Raw genomic sequence first — 13,491 nt, forward strand, 5'->3', positions numbered from 1 at the left:
TTTGCCCCATCTTTTTCAGCATTGTCCTCGACCATAACAGGCCCCTCCAGGGTGGACCCGCTCCTCAAAGTGATGGCATTAAGGGTCTCCTTTTGGTCAGTTTGAGTCGGTAAGTGTCCCGGAGCTCGGGTGGTGTTCTTGCTAGCCAATTGAGCAATTTGGCTCTCAAGTAGTTTCATCCCGGCCTCTCTAGCTTGGGACTCCTTTTGCAACATATTCTTCAATTCAGCAAACTCAGAATTTTGGGATTGTTGCTGCTGCGGCACATAGGGAGGTTTTTGAAACTGTTGTTGCTTATGAGGAGGCACATAAGTCTGCTGCTGCTGTTGTGGAGGTTGAGTCGGATTCAGGACATTTTGGCTACTTTACCTCAAGTTTGGGTGGACATTCGGTTCATAGTACGTGTTTGTCTGCCTATAATGTTGAAAGGCAGCACAAGACTCGAAGGGACTAGGACAATTTTCTGAGACATGCCCCTCAGCTCCACATCTTCTACAGACGAAAGGACCGTCTGAAATAGCATTAACATGGTACATCCCTCCTTTTGAAGCTCCTCCCAATTCGTATTTTTCAAACCTTGCAGTGAGAGCTTCTAGTGCAGCTACAGAGGAAGATTCAGCAGCTCTACTTTGATTGCCTCTGGAATTCCCATATTCAGCTTTATGGATGGCTAAGTCATCAATGATCTTCCACCCCTTAGTCTCTCCCATATTCTCAGCAAATCGGCCATTGGTCGCAAAGATCCAAAATAGCCCTCGATCGTCATACAACCCGTTATAGAACTGATTGCAAAGACTCCATTTTTCGAACCCATGGTGAGGTATGGTTCGCACCAGCTTCTTGAAACGGACCCATGCTTCATGAAAGTTCTCATCAGGTCCCTGTTTGAAGCTCGTGATCTGAGCTCTAATGGCATTCGTCTTCGAGGCAGAGAAGTATTTCTTGTAGAATGCCAAGGCCAAGGAATTCCAATCGGTGATCCCATGAGCGACTCGATCCAGATCTCTATACCACTCCCTCGCAGCATCACGAAGAGAGAAAATTAACATGGTCTCCTTTATCTGGTCCTGAGTCAAGCCGGTCGGCGGGGGTATAGAAAGCAATAATCGATAAAAATCTCCATATGCTTGGTCGCATCTTCATTTGCAGCTCCCGAATCGGTTTCTCTCAACCAAGTTAATATAGGAAGGCTTCGGCTCGAATTTTCTCGCCTCCCCAGGTAGTTCGAATCCTTTGTAGAGATTCGCACTGTCGGCTCGAGTGATGGCAATAGTTGCTTCTTGACCATGATTGGAATTTCGGGAGAAGTGACTGTCTCAAATTTGAAGAAGTAGAAGCGGGAGATGTAGGTGGATCTTCTTGAACAGAGCGTTCTCGTAGTAACTTGACAGAGTACTCAGCTCTTCCTCTGTCAGCAATACCCTTGATGATCGTCTCAACTCGCGCAAGGATTTCTCAATCTCAGGATTGAACGGTACTAGTTCACCACCCTGTGGCCTGCGCATAAGAAGAAACTACAAAAAGGATATAAGAAAAGTTTAAGGAACGGATGTCCCTTAAACTAAGAAAGACTAAATAAAAACAACTAAAAATTTGATACCCGTCGTTGTGAGCACCAAAAATAAATTTATAATTCCTATTAAAACTAACCTAGGCTAGCGGTAACAGGGTCGAACCACAAGGACGCGAATGTAATTTCTAGTTGTCTAATCTAGCCTAAGGTAACGAAAGTGGGGGTTGATTTGATTTGGTCTATACTAATAGCAATAAAAGACAATAAACTAAATAAACAGATAAAACAGATAGATGAAGGGGTACTAGGATGGTCGGTTCACTATAGTTTCGGCGGCAGCAAACTAAGTCGGTCTAAATCAAACACATGAGGCGGGAAACAAGAGGTCCTCTCGGTCCACTCTTAACAGATAGCATCTTTCGATCTCGCTATAAGTCCCTAATATCACTAATACTGACTCTCGTCCTGAAAAGTGACTAATAATCTAAACTTTACCTATCTTTCGATCTCAGCATAATTTAGTCGTTTTAATTGGTGATCTAACAACTGTCCCTATCCCTCGATCTAACGGGTCAGTCATATAATAAGCATTCAACCGGTCGCATGCATTCGATTCGTCAAATATAACATTTAAAACAATTAAAACGAAGGTATACCTCACGTGGTCAGTCGATCGACCAAGTATGTCAGTCGATCGACTGACACGCGATTCAGTCCGTGTTATTCTACGCCGCCTACACTATAATTCCCCTACATCCTAGCACAAGCAATTTAGCTACTCATAACTACAGTGAAAACAACAGTAAGATTGATCATTAAATCTACGGAATTCATGATTAAAACGATTGAATAAATAGACAACATAAAACAACAATATCGGCTTTGGGAAACTAGCTAACAATTTCTATATTATCAATGCGATAAAGATGAACTGAAATAGAACAGAAGGAATACCGAATTTGCAGAGGAATTGTAACGGAATGATTAGAAGTACGAAAATCCGATGCAAACCAATATTCCAAACCCTAATTATTTGATAAACTAAAACTGAATGTAAAACTAGGTAAATTTCTGAATGAATATCTCTGGAAACTAGGTTACGTTATATAGAAAATATACGTAACACTTATTATTAAAACCTAAACACAATGGGCTTCAAGTTCCTTGATCTTTTAATTCTCGTCTGAAGCAGCGATGTGGTCGATCGACCATGATACCTAGTCGATCGACTGCTCTGAGCTGAATAGTAGCTTCTGGATCCCGTGGGTTGGTCGATCGACTAAGGGGGCCAGTCGATCGACTGCTTAAGCTGGTGATCCGCTTTAAACTTCTCGTGGATTTGTCTTTTGGGCCTTGGAAAGCGCACCAAGCTCGTTCCTTAAGTGAATTCTTCACGTCAAATGAAATGCAAGGTACTCGGGGACGGATTTAGCTCGACTTCCGCTGAATTCTTCACATTTCTGCAATAATGTACAAAAATACGGAAGTAGACGGAAATAGGGAGAAATGTAGCATAAACTACATGAATGAGCTCTGAAATGCGTGGAAAATAGGATGTAAAACGTCATATAAAAGACACGCATCACTCTTCACTTCCCATTCTTTTTAGGCACCACCACTACATTAGACAACCATTCTGGGTATTTCACTTCTCTTATCTTCTTTGCTGCCAGCAGGCTGTCTACTTCCTTGTTGATTACCTTATTTCTCTCTGCTGCAAACTTTCTCCTTCTCTGCTGGATGGGTTTACACTTTGGGTCCACGCTAAGCTTGTGTGTTATGATGGATGGATCTATGCCTATCATATCATCGTGTGACCATGCAAAGCAATCCATGTTATCTTGTAAGAACTTGACTAGCCGTCGTAAGCTTCTGTACATCCTGCTCCAATGAGCACGGTTTCTCTCTCGGGGTGCGGCTTGTCCAGGTTAATCGATCCAGCTCTTCTGCTGGGGGTTCGATGTATTCTTCTGGATAGGTCATACCGTAATTGTTATGCGGGAAGGTGGCGGTGCACTTGAGTGCCTTCTTATAGCGACCTCTAGCTTCCTCCCGATCTCCTCTTATCGTTTCTACTCCCCATGGGGTGGGGAACTTTATGCACTGGTGATATGTTGAAGGGATTTGCTTTCATCCGGTGTAGCCATGGTCTTCCTAGGATGACGTTGTAAGTAGAGGGGCCATCTATAACCAGTGCACGACTTGCTTTTTGACTTCTCCCACATAGGTGGGGATGATTATCTCACCTAGCGAGCTGGCTGTTTCTCCGCTAAAGCCTACTAGCGGAATAGTCTTCTTCTGTAAATCCTTCTCATTTGAATCCCATGTTCTCTATGGTTTTCAAAGCATGATTAAGTTGACCGAGCTTCGTATCTACCAAGACCTTTCTTCTTCGTGCAATTGGCCATTGACAAGGTGATAATAAGTGCGTCATGGTGTTCTCGTTCATCGTATGTATCGCCTTCATCAAAGCACTTTGGCGGTCGTCGTGAGAAATTCTACAAGAGTTGGTTGGCTGTCTCCTTTGGTCTCGGTGGCATGTCTCTTGGCTGCTGAGTGAGTATGTCGGCCGCTTAAGTCCGAGCCTTTGTTATCACGTTTATAATTTTAGTGCATGTGGGTGGGTCTGCGGCCAAGCGAACCTACCTTATCCCGCCGCTTGCCCCCACGTGGTAATAGGTGGTTCAGCTTTCCTTGTTCGTACAGGCGCTTGATCTCTGTCCTCAATGTGTAGCAATCCTCAGTGTTGTGTCCGATATCACGATGGAATTCACACTTCTTCTTGCTATCCTTTCTCCAAGCTTGCTCTCCTAATGGTGGGTTGGGCCACCTGACTCCATCTCCCATCTCTCTGAGCGCCTTCAAGATTCCTCGATACCGTAGTGAATCCATATTCTCGCGGGGTGGGGAGTAGCTGGTTTTACTCGTTTCGTTGACTCCCCTCCCGTATGGTCGTATCTCTCGTCCTTCTTGTTGGTGGTTTGCTTTCTTCCCGATTTCTCCACGGCTGAAGTACTAGAAATACTTGGTGCGCTCCGTAAGGCGGCTCGCTAGGATATCTTCCTCCCGATCCCCGATCGCGGCGTTGCCTTTCTCTCCGCATCGCTTCGAAACTATGGCGGGATGCATAGTCGGTTTGCTTGTATAGGTCGAGTCGTGGTGGAGGCCTCTTCGAAGGCTTCTCTGCTTTGTTGAGACATCACATTCTCGTCTTTCGCTACCTTCACATTGTTACATCCGGTATTGTATTCTCCAATGCTCTCTCCTTCCCCCGGACGATTCCGTATGTGTCTCCCGCATGCTTCGTGGCTTTCTCGCTTGCGAATTGTTGAGTAAATGCGTTCAGCAATTCAGCAAATGTAGATATCGACCTGTTGGGCAGGCATACAAACCATCAAAGTGCCGGTCCTGTTAGGGTGGACCCGAATCCTTTGCACATGCAGGCCTCCTTAACTTGTCCTATAGCTGTTACCGTCATCATTTTTTGCTTATACTGGCTGATATGATCAAAGGGGTCTGTTGTGCCGTCGAAGAGAGGCATATTTGGGTTTGTGAATCCCTTTGGCATGGCTGTGATGGATATGGTGTCCACGAATGGTGAGTCGGCATAACTGTTTAGAGCTGCTTTCTCGAGTGGGGGTGGTAGCCCCGGAACTCTGCTCAGCATCTCCTTTAGTTCCAAGTCCGCCGATTAGTTATATTGGTGAACTGGGGTCCGCATGTTTGTCCGCATATTTCCTCCCGATCCGGGTTCTTGAAGATTCGATAAGCTTCGGCGACCATGAGGGTTGTGGTAACGATTGTCCCCTTTGCCGGTTCACTTCTTTGGTTTGACTCGGATCTGCTACTGTGTGTCGATCGATTCTTTGCGGGGCTGGCGATGGGGAGGCCACTGTTTGTATCCCTACGCTTGTGGCCGATCGCCGACTATCGGTGTGAGGTATCCTAACCCTCGTGGGGTTATCCTTCCATCTGATGGTATCGTAGCCAAATCCAATCTTGTAATTATTTCATTTGGTATCTACTGTCGCTTTCTTTCGCTCTTGCTCCTTGTGTTAGATCTACCAAGGGAAATCTTCCTTCACCTGTCCTGTTCGCTGGAGTGCTGGATTGCTGCTTTAGGAGATCAATTTGTGCCCAGAGCTCTCTGTCTCTCCTTCTTTCCTCAGCATCTGCTCTCTTTTGGTCCTCTCTCATGTTTTCCATAGCTTTTTGAAGATTTTCCACGCCGGCGAGCAGGATTTGCGTGGGGACTGGGCGGCGGAGTGACGCCCGAGCTTGATGTTCCTTTGTCGATCGATGCGGTCCGAGTGAGACAAGAGGGTCCCTGGGAGGTAAAGAGGCTTTTGTTGTCGGTATGATTCTTGAGGTATGTCCGGGAGCCTGCGTGGCCGGATGTTGGACTTTGGGTAGACGGTGGTGGTGGCGATGGCTGCCTGCCCCCTAACATGGCTTCAGATACTTGCTTTTCCATTGTATATCTAGAATATCAACGATTGACGACCACAATGCCCCACGGTGGGCGCCAAACTGTTTAGATATTTTTACCCAAATCGATTTATCAGGGTCAATGTAGTCTATATTCGTTGGTTGGATGTATGTCTGTTCGTACGTCGTTATGTAAATAGGAAAATAAAGTGCGTAATGTAAATTGACACGTTAGATTTTGGTGACGCGGAAAACCCGATGTGGGAACAACCGCGGGAGGGACGGTACCCTGCCAAGTATTGCACTATATGAATTGGAGGATGATTACAATTATGGTACGTAGCTAATCCTGCTGGCCCTAGGTGTCAGGCCTGCAAGATCTAGAATGAGCGTATATTATTTGCCGCGATGTGATCTTGAATGTTGACGTATGAATGCCGGTGTTCAACGAATATGTTGTCTTGAATCCCCTTTTTGATTTGCTTCCTTGGCTATTTATAGGGTAAGAACCCTAGATATATCCTACCTTGAATATGGAAAGGGAATATTATTTCCATAAGGACTTCTTTCTAAACCCGGACTCCTTTACCAATTCTCCCCAATCTCCCTAACTTCTCCCTAACACTCCTTTCCTTAACGCGGGCACCTTCTATGACGGGCTCTTGATCCTTCTCAAGCCCGTTTCCCTTTTTCCTGACCGCGGGCTTCCTTCCACCTTGCCTCTTCTTTCATAGTCTTTAGTTTATCAAATGGGCCTTCTTTATTATGCTATTTTTAGCCCAAACATAAAGCATCGGCCATCCTAGTCACAAGACCACCCATCACAATTCCCTTTGATTTTGTCGCACCCTTTGATAGATTTCGAAATCGGACAAGTAATTCAAGAGCGAGATTAAAGTTGTACTTTGACAAACCTTGGACATTCAACTATGACTCAAGAAAAGTCATGTCAAGTTGACTCACACATCCCGTGTCACTTCTACCATGAATAGTCCCCGCTATAAATTGATGCCACATCCTAATAACCGGGTGATGAATGAAAAAGGCATGACACCTCTTAAAACCCTCTAATTCCAACCCGGTGATTGCTCTCCACAAATGTGACTCCGTGAACCCCACGGGCTTTTCAAGGTCGGTCTCGGGTATCGCAAGCCCAAAGATTTCACCAAAGGTACCCAAATGCATTTGATGGGTCTCATTACACAACCTAAATTCCAAAGACACCCCATATGTCTCTCCTTCAAATACTTTGAGACTAGACAAGAATTCCAAGGTGAGGCTAAGATATGTTTCCTCATGCATATTAAATAAAGTCTCAAGACCCATTTCTCTAAATAAGGACTCGGTTCGTCCTTCAATACCAAGTTTATCCAAAGTTCGACGACAAATGAAACGAGTGGGTTCGAACTCCTTACCAGGTAGTTTCAAAAATCGCCTCCTATGCTCATTTTTGATGAACACTACCTCCGGGAAATCATCAAGTTGCTCACTCTCCGGTACTAGCTCCTCTTCTTGCATTTGGAACTCCGGTGGAGCATTAGAATTGCTTCCTTTCCTTCTTTTTGATCCCTTAGAAGTAGTAGCCTTACTCTTGCCCCAAAAATTCATTGTTGTAGTCTTGAAATCCACCAAGTATCACTACTCAAGAATGCCACAAATCTTCACAAATAAGAGCCAAACAACCTTGAAAATGCCTTACTAGAACACTAAAAGCAAAGTAGTGAAGCTAGAAGGCAAAAATCAAACCCGAAAATCAATTATTGCTCACGGATTTTTGGAGCTCCAATTTTTGAAATGATGAAAATGGGTGATTTTGAGCAAATAGAAGGTTGGAAAGTTGGTTTTTATTGTGTAGAAATGGTTTAGAATGATTTTTAGAGTAATTAGATGTTGATTTGGTTGGATTTTGTGGTTATTTGGGTGAGTTTTGTGAGTTGAGGTTGAGTTTGAAGGTAAAAGATGAAGATGGTAGGTGAGCTTTGAGTGAAGAGTGAATTTTATAGCTGAAAAACAAAGCATTTCACGGGTCAAAGGCTGAACACGGGTGGGGTAGTATTATTCTGCCCGTGACTCTGGGAAAAATCAGCATTCAGAGGGTGGACCCGCTCGGGACAGATCTGACCCGCTCGGGTTGGCTGAGAACCCGCTCCAGACAATATCAACCCGCTCGGGTTGGCAGCAAAGACGGGCGTCTTTCTTAAAATCCGCTCGGATTCTTGGGCAGGAACTTTTCTTTCTTTTCTTGCCCTTTAATCCGCTCGGATTTGTCTCGGGATGCGCATCCTTTTTGAAATTTTGGCCCAACACCTTTCTCTTGACAACACACTTACTCATAAGCCCAAATTTTCCATTTTCTTCATTTCTTTACATTTTTCATCTTCTCATTTTTATGAATTTCCTTCAAAAAGTCAATTAAAAATATGAGATCCCTCCCTTTCATCTCTCATACAATTTATTAAATGAATGCAAAACTATACTAAATGCATATATACAAATTAATGGTTATTAAGGAACTCCATCAAACAAAGATTATCAATAAACAATTTCATGGAAAATCATCACTAGCACTCAAAGCACGTAGAAGTCGGTCAAATTCTTGGGAGTGGGACATGAATAGGCATGCATAGCAACACAAGATTATGCAATTGAAAAATGCCCAAGTAAAAGACCGAACAAGCATACCAAGAGCATCATGACAAAAATCATAAGAGAAATGATGGATGGAAGAAACATGAAATGGGTAGTTCGTTGGCAATTCACTCAACTCATCCTCCAAATAGTCAAAATCACCACATTCAATGCAAGTACTCTCATTATCATCCAAGGTGATTTTAAGGGTGTCTATTCGGGGTTCCCAAATGTCCTCATATTCCTCATCCCAACAAGGTCCATTATCAAAGGGGTTGTCATAGCAAGGCTCACCAAGCTCAACACAATTGTCTCCCTCAAATATGCCATCCTCAAAGGGTGAGTTTTCACTCAAGCTCACATCCATATCATTCTCACTTTGCCCATTAACATCAAATTCCATGGAGGTTGATTTCATTGAAACACAAGAAGAGTAGGATGACGGCGTCAAAGCATTAGTTTCACAATCAAGAATGTACTCCTCCTCATCATCACTCTCCTCATCTAGCACTCCATCTTCCGAAGGTGAGGTAATTTTGTGGGCATAGTAGGTTGACTCAAGGTTATAGGAAGGTTTCTCATCCTCACAAATCTCATTTTCATCATAGTTTTCCTCAATGAATTTTTGAAATGTGGTTTTTATCACATCTATACCTTCCTTGGAACTTTCAAATATGTCATGTATAGTTTGCTTGAGACAATGAATGGTCATGAATTCAACAAATTCCAAAAATTCCTCACAACTCATCTCACATATCCTACCACCACTCAAGTGAAATGACAAGTTGCGGGTTTCAAGGTTCATGCCATTATAAACAACACAACATGCTTCATAATTTGAAAGAGTAAAACCATGATGCCAAGCATGAGTCATATAATCTTCAACTCTTGCAACATATTTATCAAATGATTCATTTTCATATTGCCAAAAAGTGAATGTATACATGTTGAGCATGTGAAAAAGAACAAGTACAAGAAATAAATTCCCAAGGAACCAAAATTCCTCAAGAAGAAGCACAACTAAAACTAGACAAAAGAACAATTCAAATAAACAACACCGTCCCCGGCAACGGCGCCATTTTGAGGGGTGATGTCGTCGGGTCACATCCAATCAAACACATTTATAATACTCAACATACAACTAGTTAGTGGTAAGTCGAGGTCGATCCATGGGACGGTGGTTACTCAATTCATTCAATCTAATTATGGTTGTGCTTGGGGTTGTCACAATTATAATGGGTTGATGATTCTAATCTAATAAAAGCAATAAACAAGCAACAAAAGGAAAGATGTAAACAATTGATTAAAAATGCTAGGATATCATGGGTTCATAAGGGATTCATGGGAGTTGATCATACAAACATGTTTCCTACTAGATGCAAGCAATTATTGTTATGATGGATCGAGTTGGTTTATATCTTACAATCCTAGGAAGGTTTGGGTCCCGGAGCCGAATCGATTAGATTGTACAACACCTACAAGTCGACTTAATCCTCCCTATCCAACTATATGCATGGTCTAATGAGACTCGAGTTGGTTTATGTCTTACAAGTCTCATTGAAAAGATAAGTGATGGTTGTAAATGCAAGGATTCATAGGCTTAGCATTTCATCAAACATAACATGTGCATAAGTTGAAATCACAACAAGCAAGCAAATTAATTATGGAAGCATATTAGATTAAGCATGAATCATTCCCCATGTTTATTTCCCCTAATTACCCATTAATCCTAGCTAAGTAACTACTCACTCATGATCAAGTTTAACATGTTAATAAGGTTGTCAATCATACTAATAAAGCCAAACATGATGAACAAGTAAGAAAGATTAACAATAATTAAAACAAGGATTAAGAAAATTATACCTATGGGGATTCCAAAATAATAATGCAAAGAATAAAAGAAGAACTTGATGATTGATGGAAGGTTGTCAATCTCCCAATAAACCCAATAATATTCTAATTACCCAATAATAAACTTGAATTACTTAATAATAAACTTGAACAATGATTAAAGGAAAGATTAATGTGTAATTTGTGGAAAGATTAAATGATAATCTATTCTAATCTACTACTAATCTAATCTAAGGAAGGATTGATTTAACCTAATGAAAACTTGATGGTTTGATTATTACAAATGGGGTATATATAGTAGAGATTCATTAGGTTAACTAAGGCTAAATTAGTAATTACACTTTTGAGTTTTAAGCAGGGAAACGCTAGTCTCAAAAGAAATACGCGCGGATTATAGTTCACGTAGCAAGGGAAGACTTTCTGTCCAGGAATACGCCCGTCCTGAGCTGAAAACGAGCGTCCAGAGCTTCAACCCGAGCGGGTTGAAATTGACCCGAGCGGGTTCATCAGTATCCTGCTCCAGATAGGCTTGACCCGCGCGGGTTGAGCTGCTATTCCCTTTCTTTTTGCTTCTAAGCCTAAGATGCCTCTATATACTCTTTATTTCTTCTTCCTTGGTCATCATTCTTGCCTCCTCTTCATACTTAGTCCATCAAATATCGTCAACAAGCTTCCAATTATGCACGAAAGACGGGAATTTCCGCCTTATTATCTCCTTTCCTACAAAACATATAAAATGCACTAGGAAAGCAAATAGGAAGGATTTGACGGATAAAATAGTCATGAAATGTTATAAAAGTGTGCAAAATAGGTTCAATTAGGGGACTAAATGTGCGCAAATAATGTTCACATCACAGCATAAAGTGTTATTTTAGCAGACAAAAGTGTAATTCTAACAATATAAAGTGTAATTTTAACAGACAAAAGTAAAATTTTAACAAAAAAGTGTAATTGTAGCAGCTTAAAGTGTAATTTTACCAGACAAAAGTGTAATTCTAACAAAATAAAGTGTTATTTTAACAGACAAAAGTGTAATTCTAACAAAATAAAGTGTTATTTTAACAGGCAACAGTGTAATTTTAACAAAAAAAAAAGTGTAATTGTAGCAGCATAAAGTGTTATTTTAGCAGACAAAAGTGTAATTCTAACTATATAAAGTGTAATTTTTACAGACAAAAGTACAATTTTAGAAAAAAAAGTGTAATTGTAGCAACTTAAAGTGTAATTTTAGCAGGCAAAAGTATAATTCTAACAAAAATAAAGTGTTATTTTAACAGACAAAAGTGTAATTTTAACAAAAAAAGGTGTAATTTTAGCAGACAAAAGTGTAATTCTAACAAAATAAAGTGTTATTTTAACAGGCAACAGTGTAATTTTAACAAAAAAAAGTGTAATTGTAGCAGCATAAAGTGTTATTTTAGCAGACAAAAGTGTAATTCTAATAAAAGGGTAATTTTAACGGTTAAAAGTGTAATTTTAATCTTCAAAAGTGTAGTTTTGACAAAAATGAGATTTTGAGCGACAAAACTATAATTTTAACAGAGAAAGAGTAATTGTAAGCAACAAAAGTGGGATTTTTCAAAAAACTCTGGGTAATCTGAATGAATATGAACATAACAATCAAAAAGAGCTAACATATCTGGATAATCCCAATTAACACGAAAGGTTAAAAATCTGAATGCATGTGCTTCAATGGAATAGTACAACAAAACACACTGGGTAATCAAAATGTATGTGCTAAAATAGATAAGTAAATGTCCTAAATGTGTTAAAAATAACTGGGTAATCAAAATGAAGTAAGCAAATACAGTGATCAAATAGAACAGTACAACAACAATGGCGAATGTCAATTACATAACAATGCCCAATAAATTAAAAAAAACGTCTAAATAAATGAAGAGAAAAAATCATAAAACTCTAAAAACCAAAAAAAAATAATTACCTTGATAACCTACACAAAATAATCTGAATGGACGAAAATGGCAGGTTGCAAGTGAGTGAAGAAAATGGAGAAGAAACCGATAATAAGGTAACAAGAAAGCGATAAAATTTGGAGATTTTGAGAGCAGTTTCGTTCTTAGGCGGTTGAAATTATTGGGGTTTAATTTGGGGAAAATATTTTGGGGAAATTTAATTTTGAATAATTGAGTGAAATGAGAAATGAGGGGAAGCCAGTGGGACGTGTGTGATGTTTGATTGACAACCTGCATGCATGCTCATAACCTATGAGAGGTAGGATGAGAGAGGTAATTGTTTTAGCCATTAGAATAATATTATTAGTTGCTTTTTACTTTTAATCTAAGCCATTCAAACACATGATCTAAGGGTAGACAATGGAACTCATGGACTCACATGTAAGACATGGACTTAGTTGATCTTATTGAAGGAAATGTAGATCTTTATACATACTAACATACTCATATATGTTAAAATTAATTTGTCATAAAATTAAAGGTGGAACTTATGCATGCAAACTAAAATAAAAGAAGATAAGAAAACATTTTCTCACCATGTGAAATTCGGTTTTATGGGCACTAACAAATTCACCTATTTGTTAGATCTTGAGCTTTCCAATAATGGATGAACATACAAAAATCCCAAAGTAGAGATTCTCCAATTAGTAGCACCCAAGACAATCCCTTAATCCCACAAATAAACATGTACTAGATGTTTGTATTGTAGTTTACCTTAAATTTGATTACTAATACTCATATATTACTTTGATAAAATTAGTAATCTTACATGAACAATTTGGATTAAAATCTCATCTTTTTGATGAAGATTAAAGAGAGAGAAGAGAGAATATTCATGAACACTTGCATGTTAATTGAATGGTAGTGTAAGAATAAAAGAAAAGAACCAACAACCCATAAAGAGAGGGAGTGTCACGGTTTTGGAGCCTCAAATGGCATCATTTCTTTTCCTTTTACTCTTCTCAAAAATAATAGGTGTGTAAGACTAGTTGTAGGTAGGCATCATTATGTTTATTTTATCAATTAAAATAAAACAACCAAAACCCACTAACACACCCTCCATTTTCGGTCCATTACTTAAAATGGACTACCATTTTA

General features: G+C 40.2%; 1 non-coding gene across 1 annotated transcript; it reads left to right on the top strand.

The window, feature by feature from the left end:
- The first annotated feature begins 807 nt into the window (after positions 1 to 807).
- LOC141650216 (small nucleolar RNA R71) lies at positions 808 to 914 on the top strand. The gene has a single exon (XR_012546263.1). It is a non-coding gene; the product is annotated as a small nucleolar RNA R71 (small nucleolar RNA).
- The last annotated feature ends 12,577 nt before the right edge of the window (positions 915 to 13,491 follow it).

Source organism: Silene latifolia, chromosome 3 (genome assembly GCF_048544455.1).
Source record: "Silene latifolia isolate original U9 population chromosome 3, ASM4854445v1, whole genome shotgun sequence".
In the NCBI taxonomy this organism is placed as follows: Eukaryota; Viridiplantae; Streptophyta; class Magnoliopsida; order Caryophyllales; family Caryophyllaceae; genus Silene; species Silene latifolia.